At 43.2% G+C, this 18,423-nt stretch overlaps 1 protein-coding gene and 1 long non-coding RNA gene across 5 annotated transcripts in view; one reads left to right on the forward strand and one right to left on the reverse strand.

Moving 5' to 3' along the window:
- Positions 1–18,423, forward strand: part of LOC128743575 (uncharacterized) — a 551,236-nt gene that overhangs the window by 513,846 nt on the left and 18,967 nt on the right. The gene's annotated exons all lie outside the window — the stretch shown is intronic.
- On the reverse strand, positions 11,231–11,725 carry LOC128743576 (uncharacterized). The gene is made up of 3 exons (XR_008412305.1): positions 11,559–11,725; positions 11,415–11,497; positions 11,231–11,339 (listed from the first exon to the last, which is right to left on the reverse strand). It is a non-coding gene; the product is annotated as an uncharacterized LOC128743576 (long non-coding RNA).

The raw sequence follows: 18,423 nt of genomic DNA on the forward strand, positions 1-18,423 counted from the left end.
TGTCTGTCTGTCTGTCTGTCTGTCTGTCTGTCTGTCTGTCTGTCTGTCTGTCTGTCTGTCTGTCTGTCTGTCTGTCTGTCTGTCTGTCTGTCTGTCTGTCTGTCTGTCTGTCTGTCTGTCTGTCTGTCTGTCTGTCTGTCTGTCTGTCTGTCTGTCTGTCTGTCTGTCTGTCTGTCTGTCTGTCTGTCTGTCTGTCTGTCTGTCTGTCTGTCTGTCTGTCTGTCTGTCTGTCTGTCTGTCTGTCTGTCTGTCTGTCTGTCTGTCTGTCTGTCTGTCTGTCTGTCTGTCTGTCTGTCTGTCTGTCTGTCTGTCTGTCTGTCTGTCTGTCTGTCTGTCTGTCTGTCTGTCTGTCTGTCTGTCTGTCTGTCTGTCTGTCTGTCTGTCTGTCTGTCTGTCTGTCTGTCTGTCTGTCTGTCTGTCTGTCTGTCTGTCTGTCTGTCTGTCTGTCTGTCTGTCTGTCTGTCTGTCTGTCTGTCTGTCTGTCTGTCTGTCTGTCTGTCTGTCTGTCTGTCTGTCTGTCTGTCTGTCTGTCTGTCTGTCTGTCTGTCTGTCTGTCTGTCTGTCTGTCTGTCTGTCTGTCTGTCTGTCTGTCTGTCTGTCTGTCTGTCTGTCTGTCTGTCTGTCTGTCTGTCTGTCTGTCTGTCTGTCTGTCTGTCTGTCTGTCTGTCTGTCTGTCTGTCTGTCTGTCTGTCTGTCTGTCTGTCTGTCTGTCTGTCTGTCTGTCTGTCTGTCTGTCTGTCTGTCTGTCTGTCTGTCTGTCTGTCTGTCTGTCTGTCTGTCTGTCTGTCTGTCTGTCTGTCTGTCTGTCTGTCTGTCTGTCTGTCTGTCTGTCTGTCTGTCTGTCTGTCTGTCTGTCTGTCTGTCTGTCTGTCTGTCTGTCTGTCTGTCTGTCTGTCTGTCTGTCTGTCTGTCTGTCTGTCTGTCTGTCTGTCTGTCTGTCTGTCTGTCTGTCTGTCTGTCTGTCTGTCTGTCTGTCTGTCTGTCTGTCTGTCTGTCTGTCTGTCTGTCTGTCTGTCTGTCTGTCTGTCTGTCTGTCTGTCTGTCTGTCTGTCTGTCTGTCTGTCTGTCTGTCTGTCTGTCTGTCTGTCTGTCTGTCTGTCTGTCTGTCTGTCTGTCTGTCTGTCTGTCTGTCTGTCTGTCTGTCTGTCTGTCTGTCTGTCTGTCTGTCTGTCTGTCTGTCTGTCTGTCTGTCTGTCTGTCTGTCTGTCTGTCTGTCTGTCTGTCTGTCTGTCTGTCTGTCTGTCTGTCTGTCTGTCTGTCTGTCTGTCTGTCTGTCTGTCTGTCTGTCTGTCTGTCTGTCTGTCTGTCTGTCTGTCTGTCTGTCTGTCTGTCTGTCTGTCTGTCTGTCTGTCTGTCTGTCTGTCTGTCTGTCTGTCTGTCTGTCTGTCTGTCTGTCTGTCTGTCTGTCTGTCTGTCTGTCTGTCTGTCTGTCTGTCTGTCTGTCTGTCTGTCTGTCTGTCTGTCTGTCTGTCTGTCTGTCTGTCTGTCTGTCTGTCTGTCTGTCTGTCTGTCTGTCTGTCTGTCTGTCTGTCTGTCTGTCTGTCTGTCTGTCTGTCTGTCTGTCTGTCTGTCTGTCTGTCTGTCTGTCTGTCTGTCTGTCTGTCTGTCTGTCTGTCTGTCTGTCTGTCTGTCTGTCTGTCTGTCTGTCTGTCTGTCTGTCTGTCTGTCTGTCTGTCTGTCTGTCTGTCTGTCTGTCTGTCTGTCTGTCTGTCTGTCTGTCTGTCTGTCTGTCTGTCTGTCTGTCTGTCTGTCTGTCTGTCTGTCTGTCTGTCTGTCTGTCTGTCTGTCTGTCTGTCTGTCTGTCTGTCTGTCTGTCTGTCTGTCTGTCTGTCTGTCTGTCTGTCTGTCTGTCTGTCTGTCTGTCTGTCTGTCTGTCTGTCTGTCTGTCTGTCTGTCTGTCTGTCTGTCTGTCTGTCTGTCTGTCTGTCTGTCTGTCTGTCTGTCTGTCTGTCTGTCTGTCTGTCTGTCTGTCTGTCTGTCTGTCTGTCTGTCTGTCTGTCTGTCTGTCTGTCTGTCTGTCTGTCTGTCTGTCTGTCTGTCTGTCTGTCTGTCTGTCTGTCTGTCTGTCTGTCTGTCTGTCTGTCTGTCTGTCTGTCTGTCTGTCTGTCTGTCTGTCTGTCTGTCTGTCTGTCTGTCTGTCTGTCTGTCTGTCTGTCTGTCTGTCTGTCTGTCTGTCTGTCTGTCTGTCTGTCTGTCTGTCTGTCTGTCTGTCTGTCTGTCTGTCTGTCTGTCTGTCTGTCTGTCTGTCTGTCTGTCTGTCTGTCTGTCTGTCTGTCTGTCTGTCTGTCTGTCTGTCTGTCTGTCTGTCTGTCTGTCTGTCTGTCTGTCTGTCTGTCTGTCTGTCTGTCTGTCTGTCTGTCTGTCTGTCTGTCTGTCTGTCTGTCTGTCTGTCTGTCTGTCTGTCTGTCTGTCTGTCTGTCTGTCTGTCTGTCTGTCTGTCTGTCTGTCTGTCTGTCTGTCTGTCTGTCTGTCTGTCTGTCTGTCTGTCTGTCTGTCTGTCTGTCTGTCTGTCTGTCTGTCTGTCTGTCCTGTGTTCCTTATAGAATCAAAAACTACTGAACCAATCGGCGTGAAAATTTGCATGTAGAGGTTTTTGGGGCCAGGAAAGGTTTTAGTGATGGTTAGAGACCCCTCCCCCCACTAAGAGGGGGGGCTCCCATACAAATGAAACACAAATTTCTGCATAACTCGAGAACTAATCAAGCAAATAGAACCAAATTTGGCATGTGGGTGTTTTCGGTGACAAGAATTTATTCTAGGGTAATTTGAGACCCCTCCCCTCTTTATAAGGGGAATTATAACTCCTCTCCCCTTTAAGAGGGGGGGTTTCCATACAAATTTCCTCATAACTCGAGAACTAATCAAGCAAATGGAACCAAATTTGGCATGTGAAGGTTTTCGAGGGCAAGAAAATTTTCTATGTTGAATTAGGACCCCTCCTCACTTTAAGAGGGGGGGCTCCTGTACAAATGAAATACCAATTTCCTCATAACTCGAGAACTAATCAAGCAAATGGAACCAAATTTGGCATGTGTGTGTTTTTGAAGACAAAATTTTTTTCTATGATGAATTGGGACCCCTCCCCACTTTAAGAGGGGGGGGGCTCCTATACAAACGAAATACAAATTTCCTTATTATTCGAGAGCTAATCCAGCAAATGGAACCAAATTTGGCATGTAGGTGTTTTTGGAGGCAAGAATGTTTTCTATGATGAATAAGAACCTCTCCCCACTTTAGGAGGGGGGGCTCCTATACAAATGAAATACAAATTTCCTCATAACTCGAGAACTAATCAAGCAAATAGAACCAAATTTGGCATGTGGGTGTTTCGGTGACAAGAATTTATTCTATGGTAAATTGAGACCCCTCCCTCTTTATAAGGGGAATTGTAACTTCTCTCCCCTTTAAGAGGGGGGGCTTCCATACAAATTTCCTCATAACTCGAGAACTAATCAAGCAAATGGAACCAACTTTGGCATGTGAAGGTTTTCGAGGGCAAGAAAATTTTCTACGGTGAATTACGACCCCTCCCCACTCTAAGAGGAGGGGCTCCTGTACAAATGAAATACAAATTTCCTCCTAACTCGAGAACTAATCAAGCAAATAGAGCAACATTTGGCATGTGGGTGTTTTTTTTGGTGACAAGAATTTATTCTATGGTGAATTGAGACCCCTCCCCTCTTTATAAGAGGAATTATAACTCCTCCCCCCTTTAAGAGGGGGGACTTCCATACAAATTTCCTCATAACTCGAGAACTAATCAAGCAAATGCAACCAAATTTGGCATGTGAAGGTTTTCGAGAGCAAGAAAATTTTCTATGGTGAATTAGGACCCCTCCCCACTTTAAGAGGAGGGGCTCCTGTACAAATGAAATACAAATTTCCTCATAACTCGAGAACTAATCAAGCGAATTGAACCAAATTTGGCATGTGTGTGTTTTTGGAGACAATTTTTTTTTCAATGATGAATTGGGACCCCTCCCCACTTTAGGAGGGGGGGTCCTATACAAACGAAATACAAATTTCCTCATAACTCGAGAACTAATCCAGCAATTGGAACCAAATTTGGCGTGTAGGTGTTTTTGGAGGCAAGAATTTTTTCTGTGATGAATTAGGACCTCTTCCCACATTAGGAGGGGGGCTCCTACACAAATGAAATACAAATTTCCCCATAACTCGAGAACTAATCAAGCAAATAGAACCAAATTCGGCATGTGGAGGTTTTTGGAGGCAAAAATATTTTCTACGGTGAATTAGGATCCTTCCACACTTCAAGAGGGGGGTTTCTACACAAATGAAATACAAATTTCCTCATAATTCGAGAACTAATCAAGCAAATGGAACCATATTTGGCATGTGGGTGTTTTTGGAGGCAACCATTTTTCCCATGATGAATTAGGACTTCTTACCTTTTTAGGAGGGGGGGGGGCTCCCATTCAAACGAAATACAAATTTGCTCATAACTTTAGAACTAATCAAGCAAATGGAACCAAATTTGGCATGTGAGAGTTTTAGATGGCAGAATTTTTTTTCTGTGGTGTATTACGACCCCTTTCCCTTTTAAGAGGGTGGGCTCCTATACAAATGAAATACAAATTTCCTTATAATTTGAGTACTAATCAAGCAAATGGAACCAAATTTAGCATGTAGGAGATTTTTGAGTCTTGAATTTATTTTATGATAGTTAGAGACCTCTCACCCCTGTGGTAGGGGGATATGGACTCTCATTACAAATAAAACAGAAATTTTTGCGAAACTCAAAAACTAATCCAACTCGAGAAATTCGAGACTCTTCCATAAAACATTAATCAATAACAAGACCACAAAAACTATCTATAGTAACACTAGATCATTCAGGACGAGCCGGTCGCGAGTGTTGCCGGTGACCCGCCGTCAGAAGCGCCGCCCACTGGGGGGCTTGCAAAACTCGAGAAGTGACAAAGATCATCCGAGATTCATGATTTATGTACAACACAGGTTAATTTGTGGCAATACGAAGTTTGTCGGGTCAGCTAGTCTTCTATATAAAAATGGATTTCTGTCTGTCTGTCTGTCGGGATGTTCTTTATAGAATCAAAAACTACTGAAACAATCGGCGTGAAAATTTGCATGTAGAGGCTTTTGGGGCCAGGAAAGGTTTTATTGATGGTTAGAGACCCCTCCCCCCACTAAGAGGGGGGGCTCCCATACAAATGAAACACAAATTTCTGCATAACTCGAGAACTAATCAAGCAAATAGAACAAAATTTGGCAAGTGGGTATTTTTGGTGACAAGAATTTATTCTATGGTAAATCGGAACTCCTCCCCTCTTTAGAAGTAGAATTATGACTCCTCTCCCCTTTAAGAGGGGGGGGGGGGGCTTCCATACAAATGAAATACAAATTTCCTCATAACTCGAGAACTAATCAAGCAAATGGAACCAAATTTAGCACGTGGGTGTTTTTGGAGATAACATTTTTTTCTATGATGAATTAGGACCCCTCCCCACTTTAGGAGGGGGGGCTCCTATACAAACGAAATACAAATTTCCTCATAACTCGAGAACTAATCAAGCAAATGGAACCAAATTTGGCATGTGAATGTTTTTGGAGACTAAATTTTTTTCTATGATGAATTGGGACCCCTCCCCGCTTTAGGAGGGGAGGCTCCTATACAAATGAAATACAAATTTCCTCATAACTCGAGAAATAATCAAGCAAATGGAACAAAGTTTGGCATGTGAAAGTTTTCGAGGGCAAGAATATTTTCTATGGTGAATTAGGACCCCTCCCCACTTTAACAAGGGGGGCTCCTATACAAACAAAATACAAATTTCCTCATAACTCGAGAACTAATCAAGCACATAGAACCAAATTTGGCATGTGGGTGTTTTTGTAGACAAAAGTTTTTTCTATGATGAATTGGGACCCCTCCCCACTTTAGGAGGGGGGCTCCTGTACCAATGAAATACAAATTTCCTCATAACACGAGAACTAATCAAGCAAATGGAACCAAATTTGGCATGTGAAAGTTTTCGAGGGCAAGAATTTTTTTTGTGATGAATTAGGACCCCTCCCCACTTTAGGAGGGGGGCTCCTATACAAACGAAATACAAATTTCCTCATAACTCGAGAACTAATCAAGCAAATGGAACCAAATTTGGCATGTACGTGTTTTTGGAGGCAAGAATTTTTTCTGTGATGATTTGAGACCTCTCCTCACTTTAGGAGGGGGGCTCCTACACAAATGAAATACAAATTTCCTCATAACTCGAGAAGTAATTAAGCAACTGGAACAAAATTTGGCATGTGAAAGTTTTCGAGGGCAAGAATATTTTCTATGATGAATGAGGACCCCTCCCCACTTTAAGAAGGGGGGCTTCTACACAAATGAAATACAAATTTCCTCATAATTCGAGAACTAATCAAGCAAATGGAACCATATTTGGCATGTGGGTGTTTTTGGAGGCATCCATTTTTTCTATGATGAATTAGGACCCTTTACCTTTTAGGAGGGGGGGGCTCCCATACAAACGAAATACAAATTACCTCATAACTCTAGAACTAATCATGCAAATGAAACCAAATTTAGCATGTGGGTGTTTTTATAGGCAAAAATATTTTCTATGGTGAATTAGGATCCCTCCCCACTTTAGGAGGGGGGCTCCTATACAAATGAAAAACAAATTTCCTCATAACTCGAGAACTAATCAAGCGAATGGAACCAAATTTGACATGTAAGTGGTTTTGGAGCAAGATTTTTTTCTATGGTAAATGGAGACCCCTCTTCTCTGTAGAAAGCGAGTTATGACCCATCTCCCCTTTAAGAGGGTGGGCTTTCATACAAATGAAATGAAAATTTCCTCTTATTTCGAGAACTAATCAAGCAATTGGAACCAAATTTGGCATGTGGGAGTTTTAGATAGCAGAATTTTTTTATTGTGAATTACGACCGCTTCCCCTTAGAAGGGGGGGGGGGCTCCCATACAAATGAAATACAAATTTCCTTATAATTTGAGTACTAATCAAGTAATTGGAAGCAAATTTGGCATGTGGGGCTTTTAGGGGGCAGAATTTTTTTCTATGATGAATTATAACCCCTCCCCTGTTTAGGAGAGGGGGCTCCCATACAAATAAAATTCAAATTTCCTTATAATTTGAGAACTAATCAAGCCAATGGAACCAAATTTGGCATGTGGGAGATTTTTGAGTCTTGAATTTATTTTATGATAGTTAGAGACCTCTCACCCCTGTGGTAGGGGGATATGGATTCTCATACAAATAAAACAGAAATTTTTGCGAAACTCAAAAACTAATCGAACTCGAGAAATTCGAGACTCTTCCATAAAACATTAGTCAATAACAAGACCACAAAAGCTATCTATAGTAACACTAGATTATTCAGGACGAGACGGCCGCGAGTGTTGCCGGTGACTCGCCGTCGGAAGCGCCAGCCACTGGGAGGAGGCAACTCCCCGCAGAAATCACTACTGTCTAGGTTTATTTGTTTTCCTAGGTCTACCGGGGTTTCCTGGAACGAGCGTCAGCGAGTAAGGAGAGGATCGCGAAATGGTACTTTCCACAAAAAAGTTTACCGTGAAATGGTACATTCCGCTTAAGGTTTTTCGCAAAATGATATTCGGCGAAATGTTGTACAATCATGACGAATATTACTATCCGCATTCCGGCTATGCAATGAGGGGACAGGGGAGTTGTTTTCTACTTTATTGTGAGGAAAAATTGTAAATTTGTATATTAAACTACCCATTCCTGGTAACTAATAAGCATTAACATAAGCAGCAAATCAGCGTATCTGGTATTTTATACTGCACGTTGTTGTATATTAGCTTTTTGACTGCATAGGTGTTGTAAATTGGCATCCAAAATTGTATTTAAATTCTTCGTGTCGGTAATTAGCTGTATATTAGCATTGTCAGCACTATAAGAAGGTTATCAGTAAAGTAGCTGTATATTTTGCCAAAATAGCATTTAAGTAGCATTTAAGGCGACTTAATGCTTATTGGCCTACATTTGAATAGCATTGGTGATGCTTATTGGTTACCTGGGATGCTTTAATAGTTACGTAACTGCAAAAATGAATCATCTAAGGTTGAACTCCTCAGAAACTTGCAAAACTCGAGATTATGACAAAGATCATCCGAGATTCATGATTTATGTACAACACAGGTTAATTTGTGGCAATACGAAGTTTGTCGGGTCAGCTAGTTTTATATAAAAATAGGAGGAAAACATTGTACGGTAGTAATTTTGTACGATTTGTTTTCGTTAGTGACACTTTAAAAGACAGAAATCTTATGTCATGTATCATTTTTTAATAAATAAATCGAATTGACAAGCACTGGATATCATATTGATCATACTTCCCATTTTCAAGCATGTTTATGGCACAGCTTTTGCACTATTCGACCTCATCTTGTTTTCCTAGCCCTCTAACGGGATACATTGTAAAAATCAGAGAGGTTGTGTACAAGACACGACCGCATATATAGGTGACGCAGGACTACGTAATGTAATCATTGTAATCATTCGATTCTTCATGTATACATGCTATATGCAACATATATACATGCTACATGCGTTGTATGTAACGTTTATCAAAGTAGTAACATTGAATACGTTCAATTCTCAAAAGATTGTGAATTTGAAAACAATTTAACAAAATCAAGAACACAAACTATTACTTTCCTGCTACCTTACTGAAATTAAAGATTGTTTTTATTATCCATGGTTTCACACGTTGAAGGGATTTTACCAATTCAATCCTATTTTATCAACAGCACATCTTTTCACTACACTTCTAATGAAACGGCAAGCATGCGTATTCATACAGAGCCGTATTATAACCGAACACTACAACTGTAGCATATTTTTCCAACACAGATATCAAACTCGCCGAGGTTTAATCGTCTCGCAGTAAAGAATTTGCGATCTGTTGGGACAACGAACTTGTGTCATTTGTTCTGGCACACTTCCCTAACACAGACATCAGATTGGACTAGGTTTAATAGCGTTCGTAAGAAATCTGTTCGCTCGAGGGGGTTTTGTCACTCTCTCTGGCGTACTTCCCAAGCAAGGACATCAAAATGGTCTAGGTTGAACCGCGGTGTTGAGAAATCTTGTTGAAATGAGGAAACTTTGTCACTTGTTTTGGCTTACTTCCCAAGCACAGATATCAAATTGTTATAGGGTTAGATCATCGTAAAGAATCTTCCAACCAATCACGAAGCGAGAATTTGTAACATGTTGTGGACTTTACGCCGAAATTTAGATAATAAATTTTATTTGCATCAGATTTTTAATGTTTGCTCAGCTCGACTAAAAGGTTTGCTCATATGTGAAAAGTTTCGCGAACGTAATATTTCGGGTAACGCCGGAATATAGGCAACGCTCGTACTGTATAAGCCACGTGCGATGATTTATTCTAATGGCATGCGTGCAATATTTCGTATCATGAAAGTAAAGCTCGATAAAACATAAATCGGTAACGACCACTAGATGTCACTTTAGTATTATGCTGCTAAAGGTGTGCAAGAGAAAATAAGGTACTCATTTCGCCATACTTAAATTAATTTATCCGTTTAGTGGGCGCAGCCATGCTGTCTAGAAACCGCCAAAATTTAAATAAAAGAACCGAGGTTTCTTTATTAAAATATTCAAGCTACTCGTCCATTTCGCTTACGTATCGGCTGGTGAACAGAAGTTCTCAAAAGTGCTATTGAGCTGTTTAAACGAATATTGTGCTATTCAAGTTTAAAATAACCAAAGGGTTATTGTGTTTTTTTAAATAATTAAACCAAGGTACCAAAGTAGTTAAGCTAATTGTGAGTGAGTTTAATTAAAGGATTTATTTTACTGTAGTCATTCCTTGGATTGCTGGAAAAACCTTAAAAGTGAACTCTGTTCAAGTGTACCGGGATATTAATCGTACAAAGGTAAATTTTGTATTCTCGTTAGACTTTTTGTGTAGTAATTCACGTATTTCCGTTCGCACGGGACAGTAGCGCTCCATGCGCTTTTTGTACGGAATTCCTTTTTGCTGGATTCTGGAGTGCTACGGTCCACTTTCCGTTCCGTTCGTGTGTGCAGTTAAGGCCCGCCTTCGTGGCAGTCAAACGGGGGCGTGTGGTGTTTTCCGTTAAGTTTGCGTTGCGAAAGTTGTAACAGGTCCGCCTTTTCGCTACCCGATTAATAAGCGGGTGGCTTAAGCGCCACTCTCCAATGGAGAGACCACCCACCGAGATTAACGGTTGCCCAGCCTGAGACCCTCGCAGGGAGAGGTTCACTTTTATCCCGAGTTCGGGAAGGGAAGCGGGTTGGCAGACTTAAACACGTGACGCTATACTCCGTATGGCTACGTCACAAAACTTTACCTACGATACAGACCTGGCACTTAAGAACAGCAGCGTTTGAACTCGCAGAGACAGACAAATGAACGGGGAATTCTCATCACTGGCCAAGTCCAGTTCCCACCTATAAATGACCGCAAAATGATTGAAGAGAGTCCTTGGCTGATTTCGGAGTCAGCCGCCCCAGTAGAAAATGCTCAAAGACTAACAAGGAACGCAAACCGAACACATGAAAAATCCCTTCTAAGCCTACTGCATGGAGGTTCGTTTCATAACTTAAATGCGCCTTCTATCGTACTACTACAAATTTATATTTGAGAAAATTGGCATTCATCAAACACTCCACTTCGCATTTCTTAACATGGTTTATTCGATCGATTGATTCTCTCCACTTGCCTAGGCCTAATCATTTCATTCTATCCTTTCCCATCTTTCTTCTGTTCTAGCTAGCGGTGTGTGCAAAAAAAGAAAAGAACGTACGTTCGCTGTGCGGTGCGGTGGATTGCTACCAACCGGCTGCTGTTGGTTTGGTTAGGGTCACGGCCCGTATAATAGTCACATGCGCATGGACAACAATTCAAAAAAAGAGTACTCACTCAATACCCGGGGTTTACTTGAGGTTTACAGTCGCTGCTTGGTGGTCCATGTGGTTTAGCAAAATGGCGGGGTCGCCATCGCTATCCTGGGCAATACGCGATCTATCTGATCCGCGCCACGCGGATCCCGAAATTTACTCCTGCTGCTGACGTCGCACGGCGTGCGAAATTGGCTGCTTTCTACTCGACGCTAGTAGTCTCACTCGATGCTAGCCGCTTGCTGTTGGATGGATGCTGCCGATTGCTGTTCGGCCAGCCTATCCCGTACAGGGCGCAAATTGACGACGCTACCCTCGTCCGGCGTTGTAGCGGGCCGGGAAACCTTGAAGCTGACGGTGGGGTCAGAAGAAGTCGCTGACAATGTAGCAGGATGTCGATGACGTGTTCCGTGGCGAATCTATCATCCAAAATTTAAAAGAAAACCACACGCAATTTTACGCACACCGCCTTTTGGCAAAAATAGGTGCCCTACCTCTCGCAGCACACTTGCAGGCACGAACTGCGGTCGCACACGGGTAGCACTTTCAAAAAGCGAAATGTTCTATCACTGCCTATCTATGGGAAAGGGGAAAACTGCTTAGCTGGCTAGAAAAGGAATCTTCATGTGTTTCACTACCTTTACTTCCAATCACGTCGCGAGTCGAAATTACGGACAACTCCTGCCTCTTCCACGGGTCAGATTAAAGTGAAAGATCAGGGCAAGGTGATCCTCAGATAACCGTCCTTGATCGAAACCTGCCTAACGAAATTCTTTATCGCTGTGTTCGAAAGTACGAAGTTGCATTTTCGGTTAAAGCAATCTTCTTCCAGCGCACGGCTTGCATCTTGTCAACCCGACCAACCCCCCAAGGTTAGAGAGCAAAGTGAAACACTCTCCCGATTGCGGGCGGGTCATCAGCCTTTATCGACAGGTCAACCTCCTCGATCGAGTTAGCGATGATAGGCAAATTAGGCACGTAAGCGAGCGTCTGGGATATCATTCTGATAGCAGCACGTATGCAAATTTGATTTGATTTTGTGAGTCGGCGCGCGGTATTGCCGACCACAGATTTTTATTGAAAATTTATTTGGAGTAGGGATTTGAAAATGAAGATGAACTAATATTTAAATTTACCAATTATGCTAATAATATTGATAATGGAATCTTGGCCAATATTAAATTAATTCTACTACTATATACATGTGAGTTCGTTACATCATTCCCTACTAAAAAGTACGAAAATTTGATTGGAGTTGTCAGGGATCTGACAATGACCAATCAAATTTTCGTAGGCCACAGTCTTATTCCAAGAAAAATCCTTTCAATTTCGGGGTCATATATTGTCATTGCCAAACTTAATTGGCTCAGTCTCTATTTACAGCACTCTGTTCATTACAAACCGAGCCTGCCACTGACCATCAACGACCACAGTCTCCGGTCTCCAGCGAAAATTTACTCGAAATTATTTTAAGAATTGACTGTGAACCCAACGTATCTATTTAAATGGCCCGGAAAGTCAAATAATCCTACAACAGCGTTCAAAACAGTTGACTGTTAACGACTGAAGAACCTCTTTCATTCATCCAGACATTCATTCCATTCATTCTAACATTCGGCATGTACAATAACTGAGCTTCCACTCAAAGCTGTCGACAAGCTTCGAGCAAGCTCAAAAAAAACATTAGACTGGAGATTATCTTCTACACCTGGACGAACCGATAAATGAAGACAATCCCACTAAATACTCGCCTACGCGAAAACCTACTAGCAGGTCCAGCATGCCATCCTTCCCCAGCACGAAGCGAGATTGCAGGATGCAACTTTCCCCACAAAAAAGATACTGTTCCTATTCGTAATTTGCTACCGCAGAGAAACAATTCCTACGAGTAATGCTTATTACGAACTCGAAACGAAAATGCTCCTAAAGAGAATTTTTAAACACCAGAAAAAACTGATAACAAAATTCTCTTAGAAAATATTTACATAAAAAAACGACACATTCAAACACCCTTCCGTGAGTATCAAAATCCCACTCCAGCATACCCACTGCTATAGTCTTTTTCACAATTGCTCTTCAGCCCGTTCAATCAACTGTCAACCAAATGTAAACAACCTTGAACTTGACCGCGTGTGCAACGAAAGTAAAAGTGAAATCGGGAAGTGTTTTGAAATTCCTGGGGGTTTTTATCCGGAAAATACCCGGTATTTCCCCCAAAACAAAGTGAAAAATTGTTCCAGTAAAGTGATCGAGAAGTCCGAAATAGTGATCAAGGAGAGTATAAGTGCAGTTATCGTAATCTATCGGGTGTAAGTTGTACTTTTTTTTTTCCTAGGTACGACGATTGCAACAAGTGCAACGGTCGGCTGCTGGTGTATGGTGCCGTGGCTTGGAAAGCCAACTATTTCGACGATGTGGGGAGCATAAAAGGAGGTGACTAAAAAAAAACTTTCACTATTAGAGGTAAGCAACATAATTTATGCAGAATATTTATAAACTAATTTATTAATTTTTGATTACCAGAGGAATTATGGATCCCTGCGAACCAGGAACCATACGAAAAAAAACTACTGGATCTGCTGGGACTACGAAACGAACTTACACTTCTAAAAAGGTAAGCAAAAATTGTATTTGTAAGATAAAGCCTACAAACTAATTATTAAATATTTACAATTCTAGGAACAAATCTGGAAAAAAAAAACTAACAAAAGGAAATGGACTAACATCTATAATATTTATAATATAACCATCTGAACATGGACAATGCGGCAAATATTCCTCCTGAAGGGAGAAGGTATGCCGAATGGTCTCAACCACCGAGGGAAAAAGCGTGAGAAACTATTATCTAGATTTAAGACTAATATAGTATAGCTACTAATACTAAATTAAGGGTTAGGGACGTAGGCCCTTAACAACTAACACTACTATTTACAATTATGTACAAAATCCATTGCGAGTGGATTAAAATATCGCATTTACTGAATCGCAACTGGTGGTTTTCCTTATTCTTTGTTGTTTTCATTCCGAATTACCGGAACTGGCCACTTTAGTGAAGTTTTTTCCTAGTCACTTGAGCTATACGTAGCTATTCGACCAACTTTGGTACCCTCAGTGCCAGTAGTTTTCACCACCGACACGAGTCCGTCAAAGTGGCTAGATGCTTGAACCCTTTCGGTATTTTCTCATCGTAATCTGTGGTCACTCCTTACGGAGGTTCATAGCTGAAAAAACGCTTATTGTTGGCTTAGATGAGAATGCATCTTTTTTAGTTTGTTCGCGAAGTAGACCCCTAATCTTTTCCCTGCATCGTCTTCTAGTTCGTAGGTATTGGACCCGAGTACTTTCCGAACCACGGCTGGCTCGTATTTTGGAGCTAATTTCTTGCAAAACCCTTTCCCCTTATCTGAAAGTTCAAAAGTCTGCTTCCATACTCTTTCCCCCACGTCGTATGTTGCACATTGAGCGTTAGACCGAAGGTTGTAGGTTTTGGCGTGTTTCTGGTACGCAGCTGCCAGGTTCGTTTTGACCTCTTCGAACAATTTCTTCCTCTCCTCTTTCGCATTCCCTTCTTCCCCGCTTGGTTCGTAATTGTCTCTTATCCAGCTGTATTCCCGACCGTCAGACACTTTGTTTCGACCGAATACTACGAAGTATGGATCGTACTTCGTAGAGTCATGTACTGCAGTTCTGATTGCCTCTGCAATCAGCTGAATGTTGTCGGCCCAATGGCTGTGGTCCTTTTTTATTGTTGCGCGAATAGCTGTGGTAATGACGCGATTCACCCTCTCGGTGTTGTTTACCTGGGGGTGGGAGCCAGTGGGTGACGTGGTACGAATCGAGCAGCGCTTTAAAAGCTTTCGATACGAACTGTGAGCCGTTGTCCGTTAACATGATCTCCGGTACACCGAACAGACGGAAGATCATGTTCTCGACAAACTCTACTAATGAGTTTGCCTTAGCTTCGCGAAAAGGTTGTACGAGGACAAACTTGCTGAACACGTCGGTAGCAACTAGCAGGCACGTGTTGCGATTCCGCCCAGAGGGTGGCAATGGGCCAACGTAGTCCAGAGTCACGAATTGCCACGGATATTGTACCGGTTTCTGAATTCCCATTGGGGGGGTTACGTTTTGGTTTCCCGCTTTGCTTGATTGGCATTTTAAACATTCGTGACAGAAAGTTCGAATGTCTTCGTTCATTTTTTTCCAAAAGAAATGCTGTTTCAACGCAGCCAATGTTTTAGCAAACCCAAAGTGAGCTTTCTCATGCTCCTTTCGCATGATTTCAGCGCGCTGTCTACTGGGAGGGCAATATTTCCAAGCGAAACGTGGGTCACTCTGTCGGTTTGAGGATTTAACGTACCGGTACAATTTATCATCTATTATCCGCCAGTCGCTATTTTTGGCGGGGTCCTCTCGGATCTTCTCCATCAACTCGTCCTGCTCTGGATCTGAATAGGATACTGCGATCGTGTCAATTTCCACTGCTCGTGACAAACAATCAGCCAGGATGTTGCTCTTCCCCTTTCGGTACTCGAGGTCAAAATCGTAAGCCTGGATGCGAAGTGCCCATCTAAGAAGTTTAGCGTTTCCGGTCTCTGTACCTAGATTAAAAAGCCACAAAAGGCTTCTGGCGTCGGTCACGACTCTAAATTTTGTTCCTTCGACGTAGTGCCGGAAGTGGTGGATAGCCGATAATACCCCTAAGCATTCTTTCTCCACTGCTGCATATCGACGTTGTGTTCGGTTTAGCTTTTTGCTAAAATAGCTAATTACGCGGGTTTCCCCCCCTTGCTCTTGGATCAACGCCGCTCCGACGGCTCGATCAGACGCATCCGACTCGATGGTGAACATTTTCGTAAAATCCGGGTTTCCCAGAATTGGCGCTGACGTCAGCACCGACTTCAGTTCGTTAAACGCTTCCTCCGCTTCTTTCGTCCATGTAAACCGTTTGTGCTCCTTAGACAGTAAGTCCGTAATAGGGGCCGTGATTTTACTATAGTTTTGTATAAACCTCTGGTAAAATCCGGCTAGCCTCATTAGCCTCCGAATGTCCTGCTGTGATTTGGGCCTCGCATAATTCAAAATCGGCTCAATCCTGCTGTTGTCTATCGCTACTCCGTACTCGTTTAACAGGTATCCCAAATACACAACCTGTTTGCGGCAAAAACGAGATTTATCGAGCGATATTGTCAGGTTAGCCTTTCGTAATCTTTCAGCTACGATTTTTAGGAGTACTAAATGCTCTTTAAATGTTTCTGACGCGATCACTATGTCGTCTAGGTACACAAATACCTTCGGTTCCAGGTCGAAGCCTAAAACCTTAGCCATTAGACGGGACATAGTGAACGGTGCATTCGTTAATCCGAATGGCAACACCTTGAAGCGGAAAACACCTTCAGCGGTTCGGAATGCTGTTAGATTGCGACTGCCTTCTTCCAGTGGAATTTGGAAATAGGCGTCTTTGAGGTCGATCACCGAGAAATATCTTGCCTTTTCCAATCGATGAAATATGTCTTGCATATTTTTCATTGGATAGGTATCTTTAATAGTCAGTTTGTTAATCTTCCTCGAATCTAGACAAACACGTACTTTGCCATTCTTTTTTAGAACCGGCACTAACGGGTTTGTCCATTCTGACTGGCATTCCTCAATCGCGTCCAATTTCCGAAACCGTTCCAGTTCCGCGTTCACCGCCGTTTGTACGTACGGTGAGCACTTGTACACTGGAGGATTACGCGGTATGGCGCCTTCCTTCAACGTTATCTTGTGCTCTATCAGGTGTGTTCGACCCAATACTCCTGTAGATGTAAGTTCGAAGGTCTTGATTACGTCTAGCAGATTTCTACGTTCTTCCGCGGATAAATTATGCTCTGTTTCTATCCCGTCCGGATCCGGTGTGGATTCGGTCGGCCCTTCGTATACTGGAATGTCGAGGGTATCGTCCTCTTCGTCTACTATCTGCACGTTACTATCACCCGGTTCGACTGTGAAACACAACTGTGTGTTTGTAGTTTGAATTACCGTCTCTAACTCTTCTGGCCCGCACCCCAAGTCGATCATGGGTTTAATGTTAAACGCGTCCCAAAAATCTGCACCTAAAATCAGCTGTCGGGAGATTTCCGGGACAACGATTATTGGAATGACTTTTGTTACATTTTTGTACGTCAATGGCAGATTTAAACTGCCAAGACATTCATAATTTGTTCCATCAGCGGTGGATACCCGTATCGCTGCTGGCTGAATTTGTAAGCTAAATCGATTTATTATGTCGAGAGAGTTCAGAATGCTGATGCCCGCTCCTGAATCGAGTAAAGCTTCTATTTCGGCATCGAATATTTTAATTTTGATGTGCGGGCATTTGCTGACTTGGATCTTAATATGGTAGACTTGTGTGAGCGGGTCAAATTGTAATGCATTGAGCGTGCTGTCGGGAATCTTATTTTTCGTCGGGATGAACGAATTCCCGGGTTCCCATCCCGTTAGGCGTTTCCCTGCTGCCGATAGTTGGCGTTAGGGTCCGCCTTTGCGGTACAGCGCTCGCAATTACGGATCGTCCTCCCCAAACTCCCACAGCCATAACAGAAAATCAGCTTCGGCTTCACGCACTGTCGCCAAGCATGTCCCATTTCTTGACAATTCCAGCAGGCTCCTAGCGAATTCGACTGAGACTGTTGTCCTACTGCTGTGTGAAGCTCTCTAGTTTGTCGAAGATTAGACCTCCCATTAAACCTCATCTGTTGGCCGTTACTTCGATCCTGAACTGCATTAATCGATGCTTCTTGTTCCATTTCACTGTCGCTGTACTCGGCATCGATTTGGTTAACTGGACGGCGAAGCGGTCCCTCTGAAATCTGCTGAAGTTGTGGATCTGCTGCGTCAATTCTATGGTTCAGTTTAATCAATTGCTGTAGGTCATTTACCTCCACAATTGATATTTTGGACCTGTAATGTTGACGCATATTGTCCCAAATCACCTCGAACTTCCGCCTTCTCGACAGCGGCTGGGACAGCATCCGATTTAGCTTCTCTATTTCGGAAACAAAAGCAATAAATGGCTCTCCGCGCTGTTGCCTGCGATCCTGTATTTTGGATCGTATCCCTTGGTCCATGTTTGGGTTCCCAAACCGGAAAGTTATACTGGCCTCAAATGCCTCCCATGTGTCCAGATCGTCCACGTACGTGAAGAACCAGTCCGATGCTGATCCTTCTAGCAGAATATGTATGTCCCTCAACAAAGCTCGCTTTGAAACACCCTCTCTCTCCGCTAATTTTTTTGCTTTATACAAAAAGTTCTCCACCGACAATATTCTAGAATCTCCGCTGAACCGTAACTTCCACTTCTCTACTCGCCCGTAGCCTTCGGTCCGTCTGCGATGATGTCTTCCTCGATCCCCATCCTGATCACGATGGTCGCTGTATCTTGCGGTCGAGTGTATCTCCGAGTCATCCGTGTCGCTTCTCTGTCTGTGGTCATTTCGCCGTAAATCGTGTGACCGCGGTACA

Source organism: Sabethes cyaneus, chromosome 3 (assembly GCF_943734655.1).
Source record: "Sabethes cyaneus chromosome 3, idSabCyanKW18_F2, whole genome shotgun sequence".
Taxonomy (NCBI): Eukaryota; Metazoa; Arthropoda; class Insecta; order Diptera; family Culicidae; genus Sabethes; species Sabethes cyaneus.